At 45.7% G+C, this 27936-nt stretch overlaps 1 long non-coding RNA gene across 1 annotated transcript in view; it reads right to left on the bottom strand.

The window, feature by feature from the left end:
- The window catches only part of LOC146542744 (uncharacterized), a 60589-nt gene that overhangs the window by 31169 nt on the left and 1484 nt on the right, over positions 1-27936 (bottom strand). The window contains exon 2 of the long non-coding RNA XR_014879697.1: positions 27807-27934. This is a non-coding gene — a long non-coding RNA (uncharacterized LOC146542744). The remainder of the gene's footprint in view (positions 1-27806; positions 27935-27936) is intronic.

A 27936-nucleotide genomic window follows, 5' to 3' on the forward strand; every position in this document is an offset into this window, starting at 1 on the left:
TTCAAGGGTTTCTTCAATAGCAAGAAATGTGTGATGCTCAAAGACCAAAAGCAAAAATCAGCATAAAACCCAGCAAGTTCATCTAGCCTACCACACTCTGCTGTCCCTATTGCATTTGCTTAGTGACCTCAGCTACAACTGGCCATAAACAGCTGCACCTGAATACAGCACATTGAGTGACACCCTGCAACACAAAACACTCAGCAACAGATCTAGGAGTTCAGTTTTTAACAGTACTGACCATCTGGCTGATCACATTCCACATTCCTGTGAATCGGAAGTGTCAAGAAGCCTCAAGACTGTAAGCTCAGGCTACAAGAAATGCTGTGCCATAACCATACACCAAGCTCAGTAGGACTAGTGCATCTGCTGTGCCTGCTTTCCCATATACTCTGCTCTTCTGCTGCCTTTTGAGCCTCTGATGCAGTCTGAGGTGATGACCCAAGCAAAAGGGATGCAAGTGCTTTGCCTGCATGCCCCGCTTACCCCTGGCCATCAGTTGGCAACAGGAAAGTGCTCAAGCTGCACAGCCTGGAGCTGTTCATCCTCCAGCAACACTACAGATAGGCTACATGTGGGACAGGAAGAAAGGAACACTTTCCCATACATATTTGCTATTAGCAGCCAAAGCAAAACTAGAGAAGGTCACACCCCAAAGGGTTGCCTCAGCTAACCTTAAAAGCTGTCTGGAAGACACTCTCACCCTGAAACATAAAGGCTAAGCCCTTCTTATCCCAGTAGAGACAGTAAGAAGCCCTCCCCTCTGGACTAAGTTCCAGCCTGCAGACTGGGTCACAGCTTTTAAGCCCCTTGCATAGTGTTCCCTACCGATTGCAGGCCAGCAGTGCATTCCTTTTTGTGCTGTGTGGCTGAGGCTATGCAGATGTGTCAGCAGGCAGGGCTGCCATGGGAACACAGTGCACACTGGGCAGCAGCTGACTGTCAGCACCATATGTGCACGGGGCGAAAGCAGACGCATACACATATTGGCTTCTGCAATCTGAATTGCAAGGAAACTCAGTCTAAATTTGGCGCGTGATTTCTGTGAGTGCAAGATTCATGCTCTGCTTACTTTCCACCAGTGTCCTGAACACATCCTATACAAGCCTTGGAAAACTCCATCCCCAAGTCCTTCAGTACAGAACAAAGCAAAGTAGCAGTGAGGGACATTAGCTGAAGGAAGAGTGGAGAGAAAGCCTAGGGAAGAACTGGTGCAGAACATGCTATAGTCCTCAGAAGCAGATTGTTGAAACAAAAAGGCCAATAAGCAGATTTCTCCAGTTCTGAAGCAGGGAATTCAAGGTGAGATGGGATTTGCCAGTGTATTTAGGTATTGCTACACAGGGGTGATTGAATGCAATGCTATGTGACAAGCAGGAAGCAGAACAAAATTAGTATCTGTGTATTTGCTAACGAGGGAGTACAGCATGAGTGCCTGATCACTGGTAAGAAGTTCCCTACACAAGAAAATGAGCTTTGACACAGGATTGATTATTTTTCCCCATAAATCAAAGTGTGTAACTGGACATTGCCACACACATTCTATAGTGCTGACCCCAGTGAGGACAACACAGCTGGAGCATTGCCAAGCAGGTCAGCCTGGCAGAGAGGGCTGTACGCTGGGACAACAAAAGCTGACATCTCTCCTGACTCAGTTTATTTTCTGACAAGAATGTCAGATTGCATGTTTGAAAGGGAAGTGAGATGTCAGGAAACTCACACTAAATATGATGAAAAGAAATTACTAATTGGGTAAATCTTACAGAGAATCAGCTGCGAGTTAGGAACAGAAAACCTCAAAGGAATAAGAATCAGGAAGCAGAACAGAGAAATGAGGCAGATTCAGCCACTAGAGGAGCAGCCAACAGGGGCACAAAGAGCAAATAGTATTGGCACGTGTTTTAGCACAGCAGAGACAATGGGACCAAGGCAGAAAGGAAAAGGAAGACTGATGAACTGATATAAAAACATTTTACCTGGTATCTGGAAGAAGATAGAAGCTAAACAATAACGTGGGACAGCACAGAAATGGGTGTCAAGAAACTAGATCCAAAGCTGACAAGTGCACACAAAGACACAGAGCAGCCTCCTCCCCTCAATGCCAGCAGCCATGCATGCTCACACCAGGTACACGGACAAAGCTGGCCCCCGGCAAGGAACACTGCCCCAGGGGCCACATAGCTCTCCAACATGGGGTGTGGGAGGCAGGGGACTACTGCGTGTCTGAAATGACACTCCAAAAACATCATTAACAGGCCTACCTCAGACCAAAGCATACAACAACAGCACCATATGACAATATTGCAGTGCCTAAAATACTCTGGCTGAACTCAACCTGCAAAATCACATTGCTAGACACCTATCTGCCTTCGTTCTTAGACAAGCATATGTATTAGTAAAGGCTGTTTAGAGAAAATAAAACTCAAAAAGTAGATCTCATCTTTCCAGCTCATTTCAGGAATTACTGTCTACCCATTTTTTCAGGTCTTTCCAGCAAGGATCCCAAACAGTATCCCTGCTGTGAAAACTCCATTTCCTATACAGCTGCCACTCAGTATTAGGAAAGGGTATAAAAATATTTGTTTTTATAAGAGATCTCTGTACTCAGAAAGATACTTTAATGGAGAACTTTTCTGCAAGGAAAATGACATAATATAGCTTTAGGTAACAGTACCTGCTGAACTGACTTACCAAAACACTACTCCCTTTATTTTCTGATAAGAAGCCATGTGGTGTTGGTTTACAGAATAGAAGCAAAATGAGTTCCATCTTGGAAAGCTAATAGGAGATTTGATCCCTTTTGGACAAATAGACTTAACTGAGAATTATATGCTGAGCTCTGGAAAGGTTGGGTGCTTTTGGGGAGTTCACAAGCCCTCTACAGTTCGTCTCCTATAAGCTGTGAGAGCAGGGAGAAACTGAGAGCATGCAGCTGCTGACGTCAATAGGGTAAATAATACCGTGTACCAAAATCACCTGGGTATGCATTAACTTTCCAACTGAGCCTGCTGAGAGCTGTGCTCTCCGGAAAGCCCAGGTGTCTGCTTGCATGGAAAATACTGCACCAGATCCAGCACATGTTCTCTAAAGCTTCTCCCTTAAAAAAAAAAAAAAATGTTTTGGTGGTTTGGTTTTCTTTTGTTTGTTTGTTTTTTGTAAGCTTATTTGCTGAGTGGGTACTGTGACACATGTGCCAAACAGCAAAAAACCCAGCAGTCAGGAGGTTGCCTGCCCCATTCCAGCAGGGGCTGTTCTGTTTGCAGTTAACAGCTTACACATCAATCACTCAGCAAGGCCGCACTGCTGCTGCTCTGTGCAGCCAGGAGCTGAGAGCTTCTGCAGAGCTGAGCAGGCTCAGGGTAAACACCGCAGGGCTGGCAGCAAGCAGTGTGCCCAGCTCTGAGCATATCAATTGCTGGGTGTAGGGGTCTGCACTTTGCCCACCACATACAGAACCTGGCTTTAACCTCCCCAGTAGCATTGTGCTATGAGCAAAAGCAGGAGGACATCATTATTATTAATGCTGCTAATTAGTGGCCAAGCCCCTTTAGCGCTGTTTGCATCATGGTAGCACAAAAGGCTGTTGGAGAGATGATGAATTATGGACAGGGATCAGGGAGCTGACATGAGCTGAGGGCATGGCCATATCCTGGCCACTCCCAGTGCCAGACCATCCCTGGGGCCGTTGCTATGCCAACACATCTGCCCAGGCTACGCTGCCTATAGGAAGCTGAGTGTAATTTAGCACAGAGCCAAGGAAGGTTCTGAAGCACTTTCCAGGCACTGAGCAAACTTTTCAGGAAGGCAGAGAGAGCTCACAGAGCTCCTGATGGGGTCAGAACCAGCACATCCCCCTTTGCTGCCAAGAGCACTGGCATCAGCCCCACAGGCCTGGCCCAGTGGGGCCACTAGGCTGGAGACCACTCCAACACCTCTGGTTGTCATACACTCACCCTGACGCCAAGCTGCAGTTAATACACAAGGCCCTGACCTCCTCCCAGAGCCACAGTGAGCTCACCTTTGGTCCTTCTGGTTACCCTTGGACCTTAACCTCAAGCCCCACAAACATACTTGTGGGCCCCAGCACTTCACCTTGCCCTATTGATGTTTATTCAAAGTAATCACATATTTGAATACATGCCAAAGCTCTGACTCAGCACTGCCTGCCTAGAGATCAGATGTGTGTCAGCTCCTCAGAAAAGTGTATCCCAAACACTGACAGCTGACAACATGCTGCTGCATTTAGTGCTCCTTGCAGGACGGATGCTGAGAGCCAGCACCCTGACAGCGTCTCACTGATGGTCAGCAGTTCCAGCACCTGCCACAGAACAGAGAAAGCACCCACAGGGCTCTCACAGAGCAGATAATAGGCAGTGAAGGTACGTCACCCCCAACTTGTAGCTGGGGACTGATACTTGAATACTAAAAAGTATGCAAGGTAGAAAATCCCCATGCCATTTTGCTATATGTTGCATAGAGCCCTAGCATGAAATACTCAGATTTTTGTCTTTCCCTGGAGTATTTGTCCCAGAGTATCAGTCTTTAAAAGGGCTGACTTTTACATCAATATTTTATTAGAAGCCAAAAGAGCAATTTTTTTTTTCCCCCCTTCAAAATAATTAACTGTAAATCACCTAAAAATAAGCCTGGAAAAACTCAGGGGAAAGCAGCTTCTGGCAGCTTTTCTGCAGCTCTGCATGGCTCACTGTTCCCATCTGGGCCACTGGGGATGGGAGAAGCCCACGTTATGAGCAGACAGACCTGCTGCACCACACAGAGCTCAGGTAACCAGCTACAAACAGATTCCAGGTCAGCTGGCATGTACTTAGCAGCTGCTTTTCACAGCAACCCACACTTCTGAAATTAAATCACATACCTGAACAAGGGCATCCTATCACTGCTCAACCTTCAGGGGGGCAATTGTTGCCTGACCATAGGATTCCAGAAACCACGTTAGGACAGACCTAGCAGGTCTTCACAATGCCCAACAAAAAGGCTTTCTAAGGAGGGTGCACAAGCACAGCACCAGGCCCAGGCTGGGGCTGCAGGAGCCATGTGCAGACAGCCTTGCTGTCTCTCCAAGCACAGGGTGTTGCTTTCACAGGACTGTTCCTATGCAAAGGCTTTCCCAAAGTCAGCAACCACTCTGGGACCTGAGTTGTGATGGAATTTAGTGCGGAACACAGTTCTCCAGCTCTCACAAAACAGTGCTTTTTTCCAGGAGTGAAGGCAGCAGGTGAGGGATTAATGGACCGGCACCAATTCAGACCTATCTAAACAGAAAGAAAAGCAGCCAAAACATTTCTTAAGAGGGGAGGCAGCTGACACCAGCAGCATCTGACCTCCATCTGCCAACAGGCAGCTCAGGCACTGAGGACCAGCTGCTGCGCTTGGCGTTCTGTACTGCCCTTCTTCCTGCTTCCAAAGTAGGCCTCAGCTTGTCATGGTTTCATGGTTTGTCATCAGTATTCCACGTCATAACATCATGCAGTGCATGTGAAGTTACAGGGTTAATGCTGCAGTTCTGTGGACTGTTCGTATTTGTCATGGAACCAGGCCAAACCATGACAGCCTGACAGCAGGCAGGGCTGAAACATCTGCTTGAAGGGATCTGTCCTGTCAGAGGGGATTTAGAAGACTGTACTATGGAGTTTGCTGCCTGTAAACATAGAAAGCCTCAGAAAGGTAAAAGTGTTGCTTTAAAACAAAGTAACACTCCTTTCTGTAACAAAAGAAAACATCCAAAAACTCAACACTAACTCCAAGGGGTTTTAAAAATCTAAGCAGAAAACCAGATCACAAAGATAAAACATGAGTTGTTGGCAGAAAACTTACTAGTCACAAAACATATTCCCAAGTTCACACCAAAATACCAACAAGCGAGTCTGTGGGTGAGGCCAGCAGATTTCCAGGCCCCCACTGCTGCACAGCACATCAGTCTGATGCAGTTACATGTTTCTGAGGGTTTCCCTGGAGAAGGTGCACCACTTCTCCCGTTTCATCAAGAAGCACAGGTAATGTCAGATGAAGGCAAGGAGACTTGTGTGCTGACACGGCTCTGGAGCAGTGATTCTGTGCTGCAAGCCAGGTGGAGGAATTTGTCGGTTCCCAGAAGAATGTGCTGGTGGGCACATCACTTCCCAGGAATTTCTGGAAGTTGCTGTACCCAATACTGAAGGGCTCACTTGGGAATTGCCTTGTGACTCCAGCTTCCATGGTCATACAGGCCCTTGGCTTGCTATACTTGCTATACTTCTGTTTGCTCTCTGTAATAGTCTAAAAGCACTGTCCTGCTTGCAGGGGAGTCGCAGGAGTCAACACTCAGGCAACTCAAAAGGACAAGCTCTCCAGACTCCCGTATCGCAAATGTATGGCTTAAAAGGCTCAAACTTTCCAACTCTGGAAAGCAAATTTTCCCTTCTGGCTTTGCCCCAGGCAGAGAAAAGTTTTAAATTTCTCAGTCATCATTAATTTCATTTTAAAAACATTGTTTGCAGGAAACATCCATTCCCATGACACAGTCTGCTTTAACAGCAGATCCTTCACCCAGCGTTTATTCAGTAAATGATGTCAGTGCCCATCAGCACAGCCAACTGCACACAGACATGGCAGCCAGTAACAAACATGCCTCATTTCCTCTCTTTGCTGAACAATGCATGCCTCTTCTACTACCCAGGTAATAAATCAGCTAGTTACTAATAAGAATTTTCACCTAAGCTAAGTGATCACAGTGGCTGAAACATACCCTCCTAGAGGCGGAACAAAAGCTCAGGCCCTCAAGCAGCAGAGTTCTGACTCCACTGTGAATTCAGGCCAAAGCTCTCATTTCAGTTTTCAAGGATGTCAGACTATGTCTTTATAGAAGGACAGAGTCTGAAAATTGAGCTGTTCAAGAATGCTTGCCATTCTGTCCAAAGGTTCAGGTCAGCATCTCCTTCCTACAGACTGTGGGATAGAGACAGTTTTCTGTCAGGCATGGCTCACAATTGGTCTCATTCCTCTCTTCCCCTGCCTTTTCTGTTCAGACAACACTATGCACAGGTGCTGGCTTTTATCTACATAACTTTCTTAACAGAAGTGTCCTTCAAAGCATGTAGAAACCGCAACAGAGATAGGGTTGCTCTCCCTTGTACTTGCGCAAGAAGCCAAGGTAAACAAACACAATGGTGGGAGGCTGACACAAGCCTGGCATGTGGAAAACCTGCAGACACCTTTTCCAGGCTGGGATTCTCCCCAGAGTCCTCCCTGAGAGAATGCAAAACCTGAGCATTTGCTCAACAAGACTTACTGCCATAAAAGTAGTAAAACAATCACTTGTCACGTTCCTTCCTCCAACAGAAATTCAGCATCTCCTGGGACCTCTGACTCCTGAGGTGCTCTGCTCACTACCACCCACTCTTTGCAGTCCTGCTTCCCTGATTACAGCCAACCTGGTCTGTAAGCCACCTCCCTGCAAGCATTCAGCCTCTGTGCTGCCACTTTCTGCAGTGCAGGGCCTTGGGTTCAGCAGAAAACAGAACAGCCTCAGCGAGAAAGCCCCATGCTGGGACTCCAGAGGCCTGTGTTTGCTTTCTCAGCTCTGTCGCTACACTTGCTGAAGACTGCAGCCTTTGTGGCTCAGCTTTCCCCCCAGGACAAGTAAATACGCCCTCCTCACGCTGCCTCCCTGACCTGTTCTCCCTTCTGGATTAGGCAATTACTTGCTTCTTTTATCTGTAATACACTTGTAAGTATCTACGGGAGCCTGACTGCTACAGAAAGCACCAGACTGACAGCCACTGATCTGCATGTCTCCCACGCTGCACCTTGCACAAAGTGCACTGCTGGCCATGCTCCAGAAGCAGGTGCCAGGAGCTCTCATCAGGTACATGCCAGCATTCAGAGGCACAGAGCATACACGAGGCCCTGCTCCTTTTACTATGGTTTGATCCCATCTGAGCTGTATTTCCTTCCAGACAGCACACTGGGAAACACCTCTCAAAAGGAGAGAGTGTTGGAAACTGAAACATCTTCTTAGCCACCACCACAAAGAGCTGGGCAAAAGCAACCAAATTACACTTCACCCTTCCTTGCAAAGAGAGCATTTCCTCCTTTTGATATGGTTCTCCCCATCCTTTTAGGAAGAGGATAGGAAACAAGACCTCAAGATTCAAAGACACGGGTCGAACTGCAAACCCAACCTTACTGACATGTGAAATGAGTAGCGCAGCAGGGTTCTCAGCTCTTCCCTCCATCTGGAAGTAAAAGAACAAACTACTTGAATTCACAGAGCCTGACTGAACCACCTACCACAGTACCTGCTTCCATGGTTGTGCCCTAGACAGTGAGCAAAGAGGCTCCAAGACAACCTTTCACATCCACACTACCAGGTCAAATTAAAATCTCCTGAGAAATTCCACTCGCTCTTTGTAAATTATCATCAGTTAAAGCAGTGTAACCACCCAAAAGTCTGCCTCTAAGGAAAACATGCTTCAGCATTTCTTCAGTTACTGCCTTACCCTTTACACATGCAAGAGCTGAAGAATCCATTCCCCTCCAATGAAACTGACCTGCCCCACACTGCCTGTGAAGGAAGCAAGCATTGGAGGCTGATTTTTTTAGCTTCTGAAATTGTCTTCAGTGCTGTGGTATACCAGCTCACTGCAATAAAACAGTCACAGCAATGGTAGTTGTGTAAGAACTGTGTCCCTGCTGCTGCAAGAACAATGGCTAGTTCACTTTGTCCCACAGCTGCTGCAAATGTTCATCATGGATTTCTTAAGGTTTAGCCTAACTGGGGTCTTAATATTCTAACAGGTTTCGGGAAAGATATTCCAAACTGCATTACTGAAAGACAAAACTATGATAACATGGCTTTAGGGATAGATAAGTGTTAATCTCCTCCCTCCCCTGCAAGGGTATAAGTAGTACCTGAAAAAGAATCCATGGTTTTCCCTTAGAGAAATTCAGACTTCCTCTCACTAAAACACTTTCCAGCCTTGTAATGCTATAATTTGATGGAAAGTATAGCAATAATGGCAGGGTGGCAAAGCCTTTGGCTACAGCAAGTGAGGATAAGTCCAAATGCAGTATCCATAGATGCCGTAACAAAGGAAGAAAAGTCGCTTACCTTTGGAAGGCCTCAGGAAGGCAGGGATGTCCAGCAAGATCACATCACCTCCACTGCCAACCCATAAATGAGGGCTGGGAAGGGGTGGATCCTGGCTTCAGCCCTTCCATCACTCAGTACATTGCATGCACCTGAGCTGCCCTGGGCTAGCCTTGCCTTCCCACAAGGTACTCCATCACTATTTCAATGCCACAGGCTCTTCCATGCAGCAAATACATCACAACGCTAAGACTATAAATCAAAACTACGCTTGAATTCTTACAGGACGGTGGAAGAGGACTGCCAATTTAATTTCCCACAGCCTAAGGTGAAAATACTTTCAAAAAAAACCTCTTGCCTTGGCTGAATGAAACTCAGCAAGAGGCCTCTCACATCCAGCACGACTAGCACTAGAGGACAGAGCAGACAGCTGTCCTGTTGCCCTGGCACAGGCTGACTCAACATTTTCTGCAGAACGATGCCATCTCATTCCTTATAATAATAGGGTTCAGTCATCATTTCAAGGTACTTCCTCAGAGGTGCACGGGAATGCTAGGACTGCAGAGTCGAGCTGCAGGGATAGAGCACAGAAAGGCAGAGAGGAGATTGGAGTGGCAATAATGGCCAAAACAGGCCTGGAATGCCCACATCCTGATAGCATTGGATGCCAATAAACTCCATTAGATTCAATGGGAGTTTTTTCAAGAATTTTAGAGGAATCAAGACTTCACCATGGGACTGAATAAATAAATGATCCCATGGCTTCCTCTTCCCAAACTCCAGCTTTTTTTGAAACAGGTGGGCTGAAAAATGCTCCATACACAACATAAAGTGAAAACATGGCCTTAGCAACCATTGGAAGGCTCCCACAACCTTTTCTTCCATGAACACTCACTTGTCATTGCTGCACAAACAAGATCTGCCAATGTGGGAGACTTTGGGGCAATGCTCCAGCAAGACAGGAGAAACAAATACCAAAACAAGAGAGCAACAGCATTTTAACAGCTTGCATGGAAGAACAAATACTGACTGGTTGACAGGAAAAATTCAGCTCATCCTCCTTGTTGCTGGAAGTGGATCTGGCACAGAGGTGACCGCATAAGTCAGCGAGCATGCTGGGCTTAAACACTGCAAGGAAATGTCTTAGAGAATATTTCTATGAAGCAGTACTGGAGTTCTGCTTCTTTCACTTCCACCACTCCCTAGTATTCACCAGCAAGCCTGAGGCACATATTTACAGCCCTACATCACTCTTTCCGCTCAAAAGCTGTTGGTTTGTGCATATTTGCCATCCTGCTTAGGCCAGAGAATTGCACACATCCCTCAACATCTACCTAGTGTTGCTCGCTGAATGAACTGAGCAGCTCATCTCCTTCAAGACACTGCCCACTAACTTCTGCATTTAGAGCCTGTGTCGGAGAAAAGCCTTCATGTTTTCTGAGCACACATTTGAGGAGGAGCTCTCTACAGGCAAAGGTCTGTGGGACTTGGGCCCCAGCACACAGAGGTACAGGTGCCCAACCTGAAACACACAGCACAACTTCCTCCCCCTCAACTCCTCCCTGCTCCAGGAATGCAGCAGTTTGCAAGGCTGTGAGGTGAAAAGCACGATATCTCACCAAGCACTGTACTGCAGCAGTCTCTGCTGCCTGGCTGGGCATGCATCATCTGTTCTGCCAGGCCCTGCTGGAAGAAACAGAGGCAATGCAGGGCTGCGCAGCAGCAAGAAATGCTTTTCAGATATTAGCTCCTACACCAGCACTCCCACAGCTCTGGGATTAACATCCACTGGAGCAGATCTTGCTATTTCTTTAATTGCTTTAAGAACACCTCTTTTGCCCTTCCTCCAAACCGCCAAGGCATGTCATGACTGTTCTACACCAACCTGTACATACAGAGAACAACACAGAGCACAGTCTGAGCAGCTCTGTACAGCAGAGCACTTACTTGAGCATAGATAGAAAGGAGAGCTCTGGGTTCTGACAGAAAGCCGAATCAAAGTCCCTGCAGCAATGGCTAACATGAGACTATCTTTGCAAGGGAAAATAATGCATCCTGCTGCTACAGGTACTCGCACCAGACAACTGAAAGAAGCAGGAAGAGCAACAGTACAGGGCATGGGAAGGCTAAAGGGATCTGTGCTGGGTACAGGTTTCGTGTGAGGAGAAGATGCTGCTTCACTGGGATGAGGACTGCTCACAGTCTTCAATAAAACAGCAGTCCTATTAAACCAGATATATTCATGCTGTGAGACAGCGTGGATAGTGCACTGCACTGCTGCAGAGTTAGCTGAAGCTGGCATTTCCACTGACTTTGGGCAAGTCCTAGATCTGTCCCTACCCAGTCAAGACAGGCCATCCCTGCTTCAGGGGCTTCCTCAGTGCTGAAGAGAATCAAAGCTGAGCATGGAACACGACCCAGTATTTCTGCTGCAGCCACCAAAGCAGCTGGTTTACATACCAGCACACTACAGTGACTGTGGCAAGGGCTCAGCCCAGTCACTCATTGCTCGTGCAGTGCTGTCCCCTTCCAAAATAGCTGGCATCTGCCACCCTGCTGACACTAGAGCAGATGTTTGTTAGCAAAGCCAGAACTTGAGAGGTTGAAACAGGAAGGATGTTGAGCTCAGGTAGAAAGAAGCAACAACAGCAGGGACAGGCAGACTCTGGAAAAGCAGAGATCTTTTTCTTGCCAGCTTCCCCAGTGAAGAGCCAGAGAGAAAATAATGGATATTTATAAGCAAACCTGTCTCTAAGGCAGCAGCTTCCAAAGCCTAATAATAGAGTTTAGACTTGTTTATTGTGTGATTCAGACGGCACTGCACAAAGCTGCTGGAAAGCTCCTGCCTGCCCCCCGAGCATATTCCTGAGAAACTGTGAGTTGAGGAGGATCCGAGTCCATCTGCAGTGACTCCACGCCAGCAGAATGCCAATGGATTCTGTCCGTGGCGGTGCATCACAGCAGCAGACTTGCTGGAACAAACAGCACCATAGAAAACAAGTATGAGAGTCTGCTCCCAGCATTCATTCCCTGTCTCGACAGGGTAAGAAATCAAGGATCCCGATAACTACATCTCTTGCTTTGACCCTTCATTTTCTCACATTTGCAGCAGCACAGACACAAATTCCAACGTGCTGTGACATGCAGGCAAGAACTGCACCTGCTAAGCAGAGAAGCAATGTCAGTTGGGGAAAGTGACTTGCCCCAAAAATCAAGGTGGAAACCCAAGTCTCTAGGTTGCCATTGTTGTGCCTTGACCACTGGGCTAGGCTCAAACCAAACATGATGTGGATAACTGCTCATGAACTCATCACAAAACCCACATCCATTGGGCCTGTTGTTGCTTCTTGTTCACTCAGACATGTTGAAAGTGCTGCTTCTCCATCCAAGATGAAGGGGAGGACTAAAAAACAGGAAAGATCAAAGCAGCTTCCTGGTTTGAATCAGGGAGAAACAGTGCTGGGCTCCGCAGCATCTGGACAGCGTGTTCTGAAGCAGAGGAACGGCAACAACCAGATCTCCACCCTGCTCTTCCTGCTTTAGGACAGCCACTCCAACCACCCTGTTTCAACACAGGACATAGGCCTACCTGCTAATTCACTTTCCAAGCAGGACTCATGGAGGTCCAGAACAAATAAGCAACAGTACTGGAAGAAAACACAGCTCCCTAGCTCTCCAGTCAGACAGCAAATCTAATCGGGTGCACACATTTGGAGGAGATCAAGGAGCCTCCACCTTTGCAGCCTCTGCCTCTACCCTGATCCCACAGCCAACAGCTCTTGTTCTGCCCTGGCTGCAGCGCCCAAACCCTGTACTGCTGCTGCCCTGGGACAGATCCGGGCAGGGGCAGCAGGAGGACTGCAATGGTTCAGTGTCCTGCTAGGTTCTACTACACTAGCCCTGCATGTCTACCCTGACCTTTTTTTGCTGCTTAGCAGACACAGTTGGAGTTTGCAAAACAGACAGATGGGGCCTCATTAGTACCTCTCCAGGCAAGCAGATAGAGATGTGCAGTTATTCATAGGTACGAGCTGAATCTCAGCAGGGCCAGGATGATACTCGTTCTGACAGATGCTAGAGAAGAAAGAAATTCGCAGTTCTTTCCTCCAACAGTGCTTGCAGAGCTGGTAGCTCAAAAACACGGAATGCCATTACCAGGACCTCCCTCCACTACCAGTTGGAGACCTTCGTACAGCAAAATAAACACACAATAGGCCAACTTGACACCTTATGTTGGGTATGAGGTGGATTCAAATACTGAAACACATTTGAAGTTGAGCGCTGTTGTACCAGGTGTCAAATTTCTGGTCTGCAGTAGTCTGGTTGCTGCAGTATCACTCAGGAGATGCACAGTTTGCTTTGGAAACAACTCCTGCCATATCATACTTTACAGAAATCTATGTTGCACGCGCGCACACACACACACACACACACACTCCTCCACAGTTCCAAGAGAGTGCAGTATGTAAAAAAAATTCTGATAGAAAGAATCATAGAATAGTTGGGGTTCAAAGAGACCTTTGAGATCATCTAGTTACAACCCCGTTATATTAGACCAGGTTGCCCTTGAATGTCACCAGAGGGGAGCCCGTCCACAACCTCAAGGGGCAACCAACCTGTTCCAGTGTCTCACCACCCTCACAGTAAAGAATTTCTTCCTTACAGCTAGTCTAAAATCTACCCTCTTCCAGCTTAAAGCCATTTCATAAAATCATACAATAGCCTGGGTTGAAAAGGACCACAATGATCACCTCATTCCAACTCCCTGCTATGTGCAGGGTTGCCAACCACCAGACCAGGCTGCCCAGAGCCACATCCTGGCCCTGAATGCCTTCAGGAATGAGGCATCCAGAACCTCCTTGGGCAACCTGTTCCAGTGCCTCACCAACTTTTTAGTGAAAAACTTCCTCCTAATATCCAACCTATATCTCCCCTGTCTTAGTTTAAAACCACTCCCCCTGTCATATCACTATCAACCCATGTATACAGTTGTTCCCCCTCCTGTTTATATGCTCCCTTCAAGTATTGGAAGGCCACAATGAGGTCTCTCCAGAACCTTCTCTTTTCCAAGAGAAACAAGCCCAGTCCCCTCAACCTTTCTTCATAGGAGAGTTGTTCCATGTTGCCCTCCTCTGGACCTGCTCCAATACCTCCATATCCTTCTTGTGTTGGGGAAGGGTCTCACAAGAGCAGAGTAGAGGGGCAGAATCACTTCCCTCAACCTGCTGGTCACACTTCTTTTGATTCAACCCACAGTATGGTTGGCCCTGTGGGCTGTAAGCACACACTGCCAGCTCACATTGAATCTTTCATCAATCGACACTTTCAAATCCTTCTTCTCAGGGCTGCTCTTAAGTCATTATCCACTCAACCTGTATCCCTGCTTGGGATTGCCCTGACCCAGGTGCAGGACCTTGCACTTGGCAGTGTTGAACTTCATGAAGTTGGCACGGGTCCACCTCTCAAGTCTGTCATGTCCCCTTAGTTGCCATCCCTTCCCTCTAACACGTCAACTGCACCACTCAGCTTTGTGTCATCTGCTAACTTGCTGAGGTTGCACTTGATCCCACTGTCCACATTGCCTACAAAGATGTTGAACAACAACAGCCCCAACACCGACCCATAAGGAACACCACTCATCACTGGTCTCCCCTTGGACATTGAGCTGTTGACCGCAACACTGAGAGCAACTATCCAGCCAGTTCCTTATCCAGTGAGTAGTCCATCTGTTAAACCCATTTTTCTCCAATTTGGCAACCAGGATATCACATGGGACAGCGTCAAACATTTTCTCCACGCAGAGGTCCAGGTAGATGACATCAAATTCTTTTCTTTTATCAAGAAGTGCTGTAACTCCATCATAAAAGGTCAACGAATTTGTCAGGCATGACTTGCCCTTGGTGAAGTTGCATTGGTTACCACCAATCACCTCATCTTTATTTTCTACGTGCCTTAATGGGGCCTCTTCAGGAGGGTCTTGCCAGGCACAAAGATGAGACTGACTGGCAAAGTTTTGGACAGGAAAAAAAACCAAGACAAGGAAAGCTTAAGCACTACCGCCATGGAGATGCAGTCCTTTTTCCTTTCACACCAAAAAACCCCCACCAAAACAGCAACAGAAACATGCTGACGGGCAGGATGAATGACTTCTCCCGACAGCCCTGAGCCCAGCAAGCACAGCTCTGCCTGCCCTGCAGCTGAGCCTTTGCCACAGGCAGAAGGAGCAGCAGCACAGCTGAGATGGGCCTTACATTCTGCTCCAGCTGACAGACAAAAAAAAAAAAAAAAAAAAAGCAGTTCTGGGGTGAGTCTTGTCTTCCCCTGGCCTATTTCTGAAAGCATCAATCTGCCTTAGTGCTAGCACTTCCTCAGGGACTCTTCACTCAGCACTCCTCATCAGAAGGACTGATGAGCTCAGACAAGATGAGATTTCCAGGTCCCGGCATCTTGCAGCAGCATGTGTCCAACCTGCAGTACTCAGCCTCAGCTCAGAAACAGAGAAGTGCTGCCAAGGCAGAGATTAGGATCAGCACAGCCCTTGTGTGTTCCGTGTGTCCAGTCTCATCTCTTGGCTTCATGCTCAATCCAGACATAGGTTTGACCACAAGCTTCTGTCCACTGTCCATCCGTGGTGTCATGCACAACAGTCCCAGACACCAGCAGCACTGCAGAAATCTATCTGGACAGCTTATTTTCCCAAATCTAACAGAACACAAAGTGCTACTTCTCCAAAGTCAAATGAATAGAGACAAAGGCAGCAAAAATCAGGCCAAGATTGCAGGCACCATCCTGAGGCACTCCTCAGGTCTGGGCACGGCACCCCTCCTGCCCAGGACAGTGAGTCCACTGAGCAATCTCTGGTCTGTTCATCCCTAAGGATGTAAACCACAAGATTTTAAGAGAGATCATAAGTTAGCTGTTCTTAACCTGCCTCCTAGTAATGAGGTCATACATTTGCTTTAACGAAGGTCAAAGTAAAGACAAAAATTGAAGCCCCTCTCCAAAAGCTTGCTAACAAAATCAGAAAAACAAGCTATAAAATACTTTTAAAAACATGTTTGCTGATTTTTATTTTTTTTTTTGGATGCAGCTCCACCTTCCGGCACAAACCTCTTTGCACCCACAGCTGCATTCAAAACACAAAATCCTTCGCCCAGGTAAAGCCTGTTAGCTGTTCCTGCAGCCCAGCCCATCCTTCTCCTTGCATGCCCGAGTATCAGTGCTCCTGACTCATATTGCTCACTCCATCATTCTGTTCACCAATAGCCCTCATTATTGCCGGCTTTTTCCTTAATCTCAGCACAGTGTAAAGTGCAGCAGTCCTGACTCGTGAATTAGACTAGAAAGGAAGGTGAAACACTCACAGCCATTTAAAACATCTTCACTGCATAATCTTTTCACATTAAACATAAGGTTAAGGGCTATGACAGCATGGAACAATCACACAAACAGCACTAAGGAGGATTCACCACTCCCTGTTCAACACATGCCTATTTCCACAAGGTGTAGAGCAGATCAGAAGGCAGCGAGGGAATGCTACGAGCACAGCCAACAACGTACTGACCCATGGCTTCCACCTCCCCAAGCAGTTCTCCCTGCACACCAGCTGCATGGTGGAAATCTGAGCTCCATGTCTGACTCGCAGGGGAAGTGACGCTCGTGCAGGGTAAAGTCCGTTCTCTGAGAAGGGCTGAGATGCTGATGTCACAGACGAGCCCCTAAGCCTTCAAAGTTTAAATTCATAGTCTCAGCTTCAAACTGCTTCCTCATGTAGTGAGGGCTCAAGGGGAGAGAATTACATTCTCCAGGCTACAGTCAACCAAACAACAACGTGCATTCACTCTTACCATGCTTTGCACTGTATGAACCACTTATAATGGAGAACAGTATCATTGAAAAACCTTTTAACGAAATGCAGAAGATTCATAATGCCTCTCTCTACATTTCCAAGCTTCTTTATAATTCATCCCCTGCTTTCCTTCTCATCCTGCTTCTTGTGCTCAGTTGCAGTAATGTCATGTTAGATCACAGCCCGACTGATGCATCCTCATCCTCCTGCTTGAAAGTTAACCTGCAGACTGGCTGAAACCTGCCTAGCACCCTGCATCTGCAGTGACGTGTCCCTGCTCTGCCTTTTGCATATCAACCAACGTGCTGCCTGAGTCCTCCCACTCTGGCACTGCATGTGCAGTCCAATCTAAGCACAGTCAGTAAAGTATGGAGATGTTCCTTTCTTTTCAAAAAAGGCTACTACTTCTCTGCTCCATCTCATGCCATCCCATTCCTGTAAAGTTCCAACAATGCAGGTGAAAACAATTCCATTAAGCTTATAATGCCGCTCACTTTTAAAATGGAGATATAACGATATGCAGTATTTCTCTGAAGCATATTAGACCAATAGAACAAACACACACTATGCGGTAGATTCAAGAAACAGATTTAAAAAATAAAATTAACCTTTTTTTCCAGAAATTTGAAGACGCTGTATTTAGAACTGAAAGCACACTATTGGTAACGTTAAAAAATATATATAAATAACAAGAAAATCCTGTGTTTCATATTGCCATCTTCAGTAGAGAGAGACATCAGGCTGTTTCTCCATGGTGCACACTGCTTTGCTCACTGGGATTCAGTACACTTCACAGTTAGTCTTTCAAGTGTTTTCCTCCTCCTTTTGGTATAAAACAAACTACAACAAAACCAACCATAGGATCTGTTGTCTGAAAAAAAAAAATCTCTAGGAGAAAGTGAATACCACTTAAACAGATAAAGACTAGAGAGACTGGGAATAGTGATGGATTTTCCCATGCCAGACCATAACCTGGAGAACTTTATACTGTCATTCCCTTTTGTTTTCAATTTTTCTCCATTCTGAGATAAGAAAAGTAAAGATAAGTTCTACACCAATACATTTTGCATAGGCAGAGTAGGCATCTGAATCCAAGGACTGAAAGCAGAACCCTTCTTACAGCTGGAAGCTCGCTGAGCAAAATTACTTCATGGAAATTTGTGTTTGTGAGATCCACTAATAAAATATTCCAGCAAGGAAACTGAAGAAGGCTTATGCAGCAGCCCCAAAGTGTCAGCACATGCTGTTGGTTTTGTTACTCAGGGGTGTTACTAGCCTTCCACTTTTCTTGTTTTGATTCAACTTCCAGGATTTTAGAATAGTATAGTTTGCATACCACGTGTACCTTTTCTGCGGAGAGAAATGTAAAATGCACACAGCAGCCCTGAGAGGCCTGAAACCAGAAAGGAAGAAATAGATCATCTTTAAAGTATTCATTAGCCAATACTCTCAAAGTGATACAAAAGAGATTTTGCAAAAGACCTGGGCTGCTGAGTCAGTGATGCAAGGAATGCCAATGGAAAGAACATATAAAGTCCAGTCCCTTTCTTTTCTTGTCTATGGGACCAATGCTGGCTTGTGACAGCATCACCAGCTTGAGCACATCAGCTTGCCCTGTTCTTCAGCCAGTCCACCATTCATTCCAGTGCAATCAAGGATGAGATGTCAGCAAAAAGGTGAAATTATCAAAGGAAGCTGAGATCCAGGACATCAGAGTCCAAAGAGCACAGTGCAACTCCTGTAAGCCTTCAGTATCATACAGATAGACAGGCCCCCCACTACTTAGGGGGCAACTTAAAAGTAGCAAGGTCACATTTAAATCCTGCCACTGCCTCTTTCTATCCAGTCTCTCTGCTTATCTACCGTTCCCTGAAGGGCAAGCTGTGATGGGCACTGGGATCACATTTTTGTTCTTGCAGTGATCTTCTGTTGAGCGTATTGAATCAAAGGAGGATGGAATGCACTAAAGCCTACGTGGCAGTTTGCTGTAAGCTGTCAGCATTTGCTCCATGCCCTGCTGGTGTTTGCACGTCATAGCATTTTTATTTTTTTATTTTTTTTACAACTGGGCCAAGAGAGAATTCAGACATGGAGAGCTTAATGACTGCATAAAATTAGTAGCTTTTGTTTGATTGCTAATTGCCAGAGCTATGCTAGCAGACTACATTTCAAATGCATGCATACTTTCACTGAGCCGACTACTAACAAAACCCACTATCAAATGTGAAATGAAAAAGCAAAGATATTCCCTTCATCAGCAACACTGGACCCTTTAAAATCAAACTTTTGAGCAACATATTGAAATCAAGGCTGAGCAGAGCCTTCCTTCCTCAGTATTGAAGCTTATCTGCTTATCTCTGAGATCAACTTGTTGGTATGTCCATCAAGGCTTGATAGTTCAAGTCTAACGCCATCCACACAAAGCTTGGAAAAGCAGCAGCACTCAAATCTGATTTGCAACATATCTTTAGAATTGTGCTTTTTTTTCCCTACTTATCATAAGGCAGGACTGGAGAACTTTTAAAAATGCAATCTAAGAAACAATGGCAGGAACTGCAACTGTGAAATACATCTCCCAGGAAGCAACCAGTGTTCTCAGCCTTGCTGTATTGCATCTGAGAACAAGCAGCTCCTGATCTCCTGCAACTTGGAGTGGACTACCATCAAAGTGAAATCTGGTGATGTCTTACCTGCATAATAATGTTGGTGTGCCCAGAGAATCACAGGTCAAATATAAAAAATATGAATTGTGAAAATGGCATGACAAATGGTAGCACCAATATATCGTTACCACAGCTATAAGCTCAGCCTCTGTGCTTACTAAGCAACAAGTTTCTAATTCAAACAAGACTCAATGTGGACAAAGGCAAAGCTCTCTGCTGCTGCTAACACAGGAGCAGAGCCTGGAGGCCTTTTGTCCAGTAAGAAGCACATTTACTTCTAAATGTGTCCCCAGGAAATCGTGAATGTGTAGCCTTAATCAGCATTCGCTTGTAAGCAACATGTTGGTAGCAAGATGGAAGAGCATGGGTACAACTTGCAGTAATCATTAGTGCTGCAGAAAGGCTCTTCCAGTGATTGGCTCCAGGCCAGAACCAGGCAACTGTCAAATTCTGCCCAATTCTCATTGTGCTGCAAACACAGCAGGGTTAGGTCATTTGTTTGTAGAGAAACAACTGCTGCTGCACCCAAAGCAGTTTCCAATTAGGAAAGAGGTGCACAGCAGCCTGTAGTTTCAGCATAACTGGAACCACAGCACTACTCAGTGCTGAGCAGATCTCTGTAGGTACCTGTTGATCTTCAGGAGAAATAATCTCAACAGTTCTGTTCTACCACCAGCAGAAGTTCTTCTGGAACGGAAGCAAGGACAAAGCAAAGATCCAGATGTCAACTCTCCCAAATGCAAAGACTGACAGAGTGGAAGCAGTTCAAAACATGGGAGAGTTCTTCTTGTCTCATAATATGAACTTCTCACTCCAGACAATTTTGAAAGAAGCTTGACATGGAAGAAGAGAAGGGGATGACAGAAAGAACTGACAGGAAAAAGTTGAACCTCCGCCACACAGGCCAGACCTCCTGCCTTCAGGCTACTGGGATACACAAGAAGCTCATGATCAAAGCTGAGAGCCCATTTAACCCCAGGCATTAAATTTTGTACCAACTGTGTGTAGGAATGGAATGTTGTTTCTGCATTAGATATTAAAAAAGGGGAATTGATATGAAGAAGCAGAGCACAATGTATTTGTATTTTGTAACTTGTCCTTAGAAATAGCTGATGCGAAAAAGTAGAAATACCATATATGTTCGTAACATACTTTAGAAATATAGTTGCTGAATTGTGTGATTAATTCTTGCTTGCAAAACTGCAATAGTTTTTAAATGTTCCAGATAGTATATGTATAGTATTATGGATTAGAAAGCATATTGTAGGGCTATGCTGTTTGGATAAGAGACCTTAAGCAAAACAAAAACAGACTTAAACATCAGAGAAGCCAGGGCCTCTACACAAGGCTGGCTTGCCTCGCTCTGTGGGTAGGCAGGGATGCAACAGGCAGGGATGAAGATACTCCCCCCCCATCCTCCTTCCGACCTTATCTCTATGCAAGGATTAGCAGATGTCCAGAAACAAGGACCGAGCGTTGAGTGAGCAAGTGTGAGAAGTTAAGTAATTAGCGATATATGCTTAGCTAGCAACAATTGATGTTTAGCCAGTATCCGTATGCTTAGTTGAGCATCGGAAAGATTGTGAACCTGAAGCACTCAGCCAATGAGGAACCAGGGGAGAAAGAGATAATTGCCAAGTAATAGGGCGTAAAAGATGCAATGCTGTTTTCTGCGTGCTCTCCTGCTTGCAGGAGGCCTGCCATTGCAATTGCAAATAAAATCTGATTTATCAGAGATACCATCCTGATAAATTACTTGAATATTTCCAACATGTGCACCTAACAAGTAATTTAGCTACTTATAAACTAAAGCAGGGAAAGCATTTCATAAAATAAGTAAATCGCCACTGAATGGAATGAGACTGTCACCTGTCAGACCAGGGTAATGATATTCTAGCATAAGGTGACTGAATCATTACTCTTGCATTAAGAATACATATGATAGAAAACCCAAGGATGAGAACACAAGTGTTTGGAGTGGGCAAACAGCTCAGTCTAAAAAGCTGGAAAATATGTGCTCTACAGCAGGGAGCTGCAACATATTTCCCTTTTTCTGTGCCAGAATTGGAGTGCTCAGCCAATATAGAATTAAATGGACCTGGACAAAGCAGCTTCCTGAGGAGCATAATTAGCTGGTGGCTTGGAGTGCTCTCTAATTCAATTAGCGGCACCATTTATCAGAGCCAGCTGAGATCTACATTTGCACTTGCTGACGTCAATGTGAGACTCACAGCAAGTCCCAGAAGCCTCCAGTTCAGCAGGAGTGAATTGAACTGCTGGGGTCATTTATTTTCAAAGAACAAGAGCTGTAAGGTGTTTTTTTTTTTGGTTTTTTTTTTTTGTTTTTTTTTTTATGCTCCTTGCTTTGCAGTCTCCAAGCTGCAGGCCTGAAATCTAAACTAGCTGCTTCCTTTGCAGCCCAGTTCAAAGTGATGATTCTCTGTTCTCTCCACTCTTTTACCCTTTTTATTTTCAGTACTCTTACACTTACTTCCTAGGCAGCAGAGGGCACTTCCAGTTCATGGTAGGGAAGCAGATGCCAGATTTAAGAAGCATGTCATTCCACTGAGCTGGGAAGCTACACTCAGACACATGCAGCCTGGCTCACTGCACGAAGTTCCTGGTGCACTTTCACCACCTCTACCCACAGAGATTTGTGTCACTCTCTGGGAAGACCTCTCCCCACGGATCCACTGACTCTGGGATAGAACCATAGAATCACAAGGTTGGAAATGACCTACAAGATCATCTAGTCCAACCATCCTCCCTCTACCACTGTCACCACAAGGTACTAAACCATATCTCGTAGCTCCTCATCCAGACCCCTCTTGAACAATGGCAAAGACAACAACTCCACCACCTCCCTGGGCAGCCATTCCAGTGCCTGATCACTCTCTGAGATAAGTTTTTCCTCATGTCTAATCACAGTCTCCTCTGGAGCAATGAGATCCTTCCGGCTTACCAGTTTCCAACACCTAACACACTGCTACAGCTGTGCACCTTTGCTACTCGCCTGTAGCTAAGCTACCCAGATCCATCAACTTCTCAAGTCTAAGAGACTGCACTACTTAGATCTGTTAATCCAAAATAAAATGAAACAAGAACAAAAATGGTTTTGCTCACATTTCCATGCATTTTCCACCATGATAACTACTAGCAAGTTTCTGAACTATAGAAGTACTTGTTGCATCCCTGAGACAGACTCAGGGCATCACTGACATACAGCTTGCAGTTGGATGAGGAAGGGCAGTGGCAATTCTGCAGACTCAGTATGCACGGGCTGGTCTGAGGATGATCACGAGACAAGGAAGGACTGAAGAGCAACAAGGGAGACAGCTGCAGCCATAGAGACAGACCAGGAGCACCTGCTGTACAAGTGAAGATTTCTACTCAAGCACAGTAGCTAATGACTGGGTCTGTGGGGTGAAACAGTCATTAGTATCCCATTCAATTGCTACGCAGATCTGTAATGGTCACTAGCTAGCTCATTTGACAGCTATAGTCATATCCCCTTTTGAGAACTGCTTGAGCCCCATTATCTTATGCAAGTTATAATTCAATCACACTCAAGGAAAAAAAAAATTGAAGCAAACAATGCTGTCTTATTTTAGAAATACTATGACGCATTCAGAGCAAAGGAGCTCAACAGACCAATTGCCATGGGAAAAATCTTTACACACACGTTCCAGCAAAATTCCATGAAAAGTTCCATTGTTTCGAATGCAAAACAATACGAAGATATTTATCTGCCACTGCAATTATAAAACTGAAGGTCCTCACACACGTTCACTGTCAGACTGCCACAGACAAAAGGTAAGCTATCAAGCTTTAAGTCCAAATGGGACACTAAGCATGGAGGAGGTACAGGAGCCCTGGCTGCAGCCCTGCCCCTCCAGCCTCCTGCAGCACTGCACTCCAGCTGCCCCACCTGTGCTGACCAGAGAGAGCAGGGCTGGGAGCTGCGGGAGCTCTGGAGGGACTCAGCAGGATAAGAATCAGTCCAGCTGCTATGGCAACCTGACCTCCTTCAATGGAGAAGGCACCACACCTCCCCTCTGCTCCAGCTGTGAGGTATTGATAAGGAATTGCACGAGGAATTTCCATGCAGCAAAAAAGCAGAAGAGAAGGAGGCTGACAAAGGACACCAGAAGGACCAAACAGCTGCCTGCCTCATCTTCTCCTGGGACATGCTCTGCAAATCCTCTTCGATCCCTGCCTCCCACTAATACAACATCACCTTTTGTTAAGGAGGTCACAGCAACCAGAACAGCAACCAGCCCTTCCCTCCCCACTGCTCGTAGTTCTCAATTCTTGCTGACTGCTTACTCAGAATACTCTACAACATCCCTTCCCCGTTCCCACTGCTCTGCACTTTCATCTCATTGTTTCCCCAGAATGCTCTGCAGTTTGGGCATCTCTATGACTCCTAACAACAAGCTGCTGTTCCACAGTGAGATTCTACTTTTGCTACAACAAGCTGACCTATTACTCAAAGTGATTGTACGGGTTCCCACTTCTTCACTTGGAAAGAAATTACCAGCAGAAAATACTTGAACAAGTGCAGCAGCCATGGACACGAAACAAAGGGAAAAAGCTGCTTACCCTCAGAAGGCCTCAGGTACACAGGGATCTCCAGCAAGATCCCCTCACCTCTACTGCTAACCCTTAAACGAGTGCTGGGAAGGGGTGCATCCCAGCTCCAGTCCTTCCATCACTCAGTACATTGCATGCACCTGAGGTTGGGATGGCCCTGCCTTCCCACCAGGTGCTCCATCACTGTTTCAGGAAATGACTTGCATTTCCACAAGTGTGTACAGATCATCATTTCCTCTTACAAGTTTTTATAACTGACTCTGACTCCCCCCCAACTAGGTCACAGTCAACATCCACCAAATATCATAAGCCATTCTAACAGTCAGATTTGCCAACAACAGGTTCTGCAACACAGAACTCACTCCTGCTCTAAGGAAGCCTCGAAAGCAAGAAGAGGCTGAAACTCATGAAACCAGGAAATTCTACTACAAATTAATTCTAATTGTGGAGAAGTAAGAGATACAACACAAAACCACACAGTGTTAATAGAAGATGATTATCATTCTGGAGTGATGGTGTATATATACACACCATGTCTGCAAAAAGAGAAAATGGACTAAAAAGAGCAAGAGTTCACAGACACTTCAAAGACCGTACTCCAGATGATAGCTTTATCTTCTCAGCAGCAAAACTTTTTAAAATTTCTCTGCTTCAATTTGTTTTTAGTGTAGTTTTTAAACAGGAGGAAGCCAACCCTGCCTCCCAATATTACACACTGTGTATTTGTTGCAAGCTTTGAAGGATGAGAACTGACAAATTCCAGTTCAACTATCATTTATTTGGACTCTTAATTCATGACACTTAAAATTCTGAACAATAAGGAGTGCCAGCTCCGCTCTGCATGCTTGCTACTTTCTCAGTGCAATTAGCTCAATCAGTCAGTAAATTACACATGGGGGCTCTAATCACTGTACTGTTGTGACACATGTCACTTGCCACAGCAATTTCCTGCAATTAGAGCCACTTAAAGAGGGTCCATGTTGAAATTAATCAGACAAATGAAAAGCAGCAAGAAAAACCCAAAGCCTCTGCAGCATGAAGATGTTCTAGTAACATCAGAAACATATAACTGGAGTTAATAAAGTCAAGTTCAAGCAATTGAGATTACATGTTTAGAGGTTTAGAGGAGTAGGGGTCCTCAGTGGAGTGAGTTATTAGTTTGCCTTCTCTCTCTCTCCTCCCAGTGTGCCTCATAATCTTTGAATCCCACAAAAGTACAGTCCTCAGCCTGTGAGAGCCTGAATATGGGATATTAGTCCAGAAATAACATATTGCTAAAGAAAAAAATACAGCTTTTTCCCTAGGGCTCAAGTCTGCGTGCAGACCAAAAAAATACTGTGGTGCTTGCACTGCAGATGCTATAGATTTATTATTCTGCAACCTCCAGCAGCTTTTGCTCTTATCATGTCAAAGTTGGGAAATCCCTATTTCAAAGCCACAAGGCACTGGCCAGCCTTTCATCTCTCCTTGCAATGGAACATTTTGAAGCTCTAAACACATGCTGTTGTCCTGGCCACAAAGAAGCTCTCTAACTAGCCTCAGGATGTTATGTGAATCTCACTATAGATCAAACACTTCAAGATAGACCAGTCCCTGGAGGCTGCTGGAAAAACTCATGCACCAGTGCAGAAAAGGTTAGACGCAAGCGCACACCAAAACCCAAAGGCAGGGTCTGAAGTTTCCATTGTCAAAAAATTCACAGCAACAGACTTCAGAGCGTTTCTGCAGAGATGAAGGACCACAGCAAGGCAGCTGTTCTTTCTGCTGTGAAACAGTACAGAAACAAGTCACCACTCAGCACCACCAAGACAGCCACATAAACAAACCACCAAATAAGGCCTGAAGAGTACTGCCAGAGAAAGCCTCGCTACTAAACACTGTTAAATCCTTCACAGAATACACTGACAGGGATTAAGAAATGACAGATGAATCTGTACCCTAAGCTCCCTGAAGTCTCCATCAGTCTCTCTGGATCCCTGCTAGAAACATAACACTCCTACTCTTTATCTCTAGAAGTACACGGCACAAACAGCTTGGTGCAGCAGCAGCTCCCAAACAAGCACCGAGGTTCAGACCTGATCTAAGTCACTCAAATGACCAGAACCAGGAAACTCCTGGAAGGCAGATCACTTGCCTGTTGATCAGATATCATTGAATACAACTCAGACTCCCCTTGAGATCCATGAATTATTTCTAAGACCTTCTGGAGCTCATCAGCTTTGTTATTTCCCACAGCAATAATCTCAGCATCTAACTATATACTGTCTGAAACTGTCTTCCACACCAATTCTCACTTTTAGCTAACATAAAAAGGTACAATACAAAACGTTAATCCTGCCTTTTCCACTGTTTCTTTTCATAAGTTTAAGCAAAGCAGTAGATCCTGGCCTGTAACCTGTAGGTAATTTTTACATTGCTTATGGAAAAAAAACAAAAACCAGGAACGAGTATTTATTATAAGCTCTTTGAAGAGCTTATAGAAAGAAGGCAGCAAGAGGAGCCTAATTGTTGTTATCATTACTTGTCACTAACTCTCTATAATCTATCAGTCCTTGGGATGATTGCTTTCTCCACAATTTATTCATCCAAAAGAAATGGAGAGATCAGGTATTGTCTCTGTGAGTCAGATTGGCCCTAGCTGCGGCACAATTCCAGCAGATGGAATCATCCACCTTTTTTCCTCCTCTGAGGTCTCAAAGATGCCTTCACAATAACCTCAGACCCTGCCTGCCAGCCAAGTTCAGGCCACGTGCTGCCAAATAAGCAAGGAGACTCACAGCACAGAACCACATCAGGACCCCAACGCAAACTGAAGGAACCGTGAGTTCTGCACTGCCTGCCTAACTGAGGCTCTGCCCCGACTGTGAAGAGCAGCAGTAGCCAAGAACTGGATTAAAGCTGGCAAATACAGACACCCCACTTGTGCCCACTGCATTTGTGTTACATCCACAGACAAGTTTGCTATTAACAACACCTTGCTGTGATACGGTGCTGTTGAGCATCTCGTGACGGTTTACAGAGCTTCAAAGCGAGCAAAAGCCGCTCAACTCAGCGCAGAGACCCGGACGAGAAATCGCAGAGCTCAATTTCCAGTTCGGCAGCGACATCACGTGGCAGAAGGTGGAACAGCAGCCCCTTAGAGCTTGCAGGGTGCCTTTGCTTAAGAGTGCATCAGAAAGAAGATCACCATCAAAACCTGGTGTGTAACTGTCCCGACAGCAGGGAGGAAACCATCGCCTCTCACATCTTATCTTAAACTCACCTGAGAGATCAGGTCTGTGACAGGTTAAGACATTATATAAAACAACATTCAAAGTTGTAGCTACCAGCTTCCTATAGTAATAGCTATCCACAACTACCAGGGCCACTTAAAAGCAAGCATCTGTTATCTGCAGCCTGCAGATACAGGAGGAAAGATACCACACACACACACACACACACACACACACACACACACACACACACACACACACACCACAAAGGCTCAGCACAACTTACCCATAGCTAGAGAACCAAAAAGCCAATCATCTTTCTTACATTCCATTGGAGGTGGGATGCTGTTCCGCTCACAAAGTATCGATTTTGCTTCTAACCGGTACTCAGCAATACTCACCCAACTGGTGCTGGGGATCTCTGGCTACGCAGCACTCCTCAGGAAGCTCCATTCCATCGTTGACCCTTACAGGAGCCCAGGGTGCCTCCACTCTGTGTTCAGCCCTTCTGGCCACATGGGGAGCACAGCT

This window comes from Meleagris gallopavo, chromosome 26 (assembly GCF_905368555.1).
Source record: "Meleagris gallopavo chromosome 26, MGAL_WU_HG_1.1, whole genome shotgun sequence".
Classification (NCBI taxonomy): Eukaryota; Metazoa; Chordata; class Aves; order Galliformes; family Phasianidae; genus Meleagris; species Meleagris gallopavo.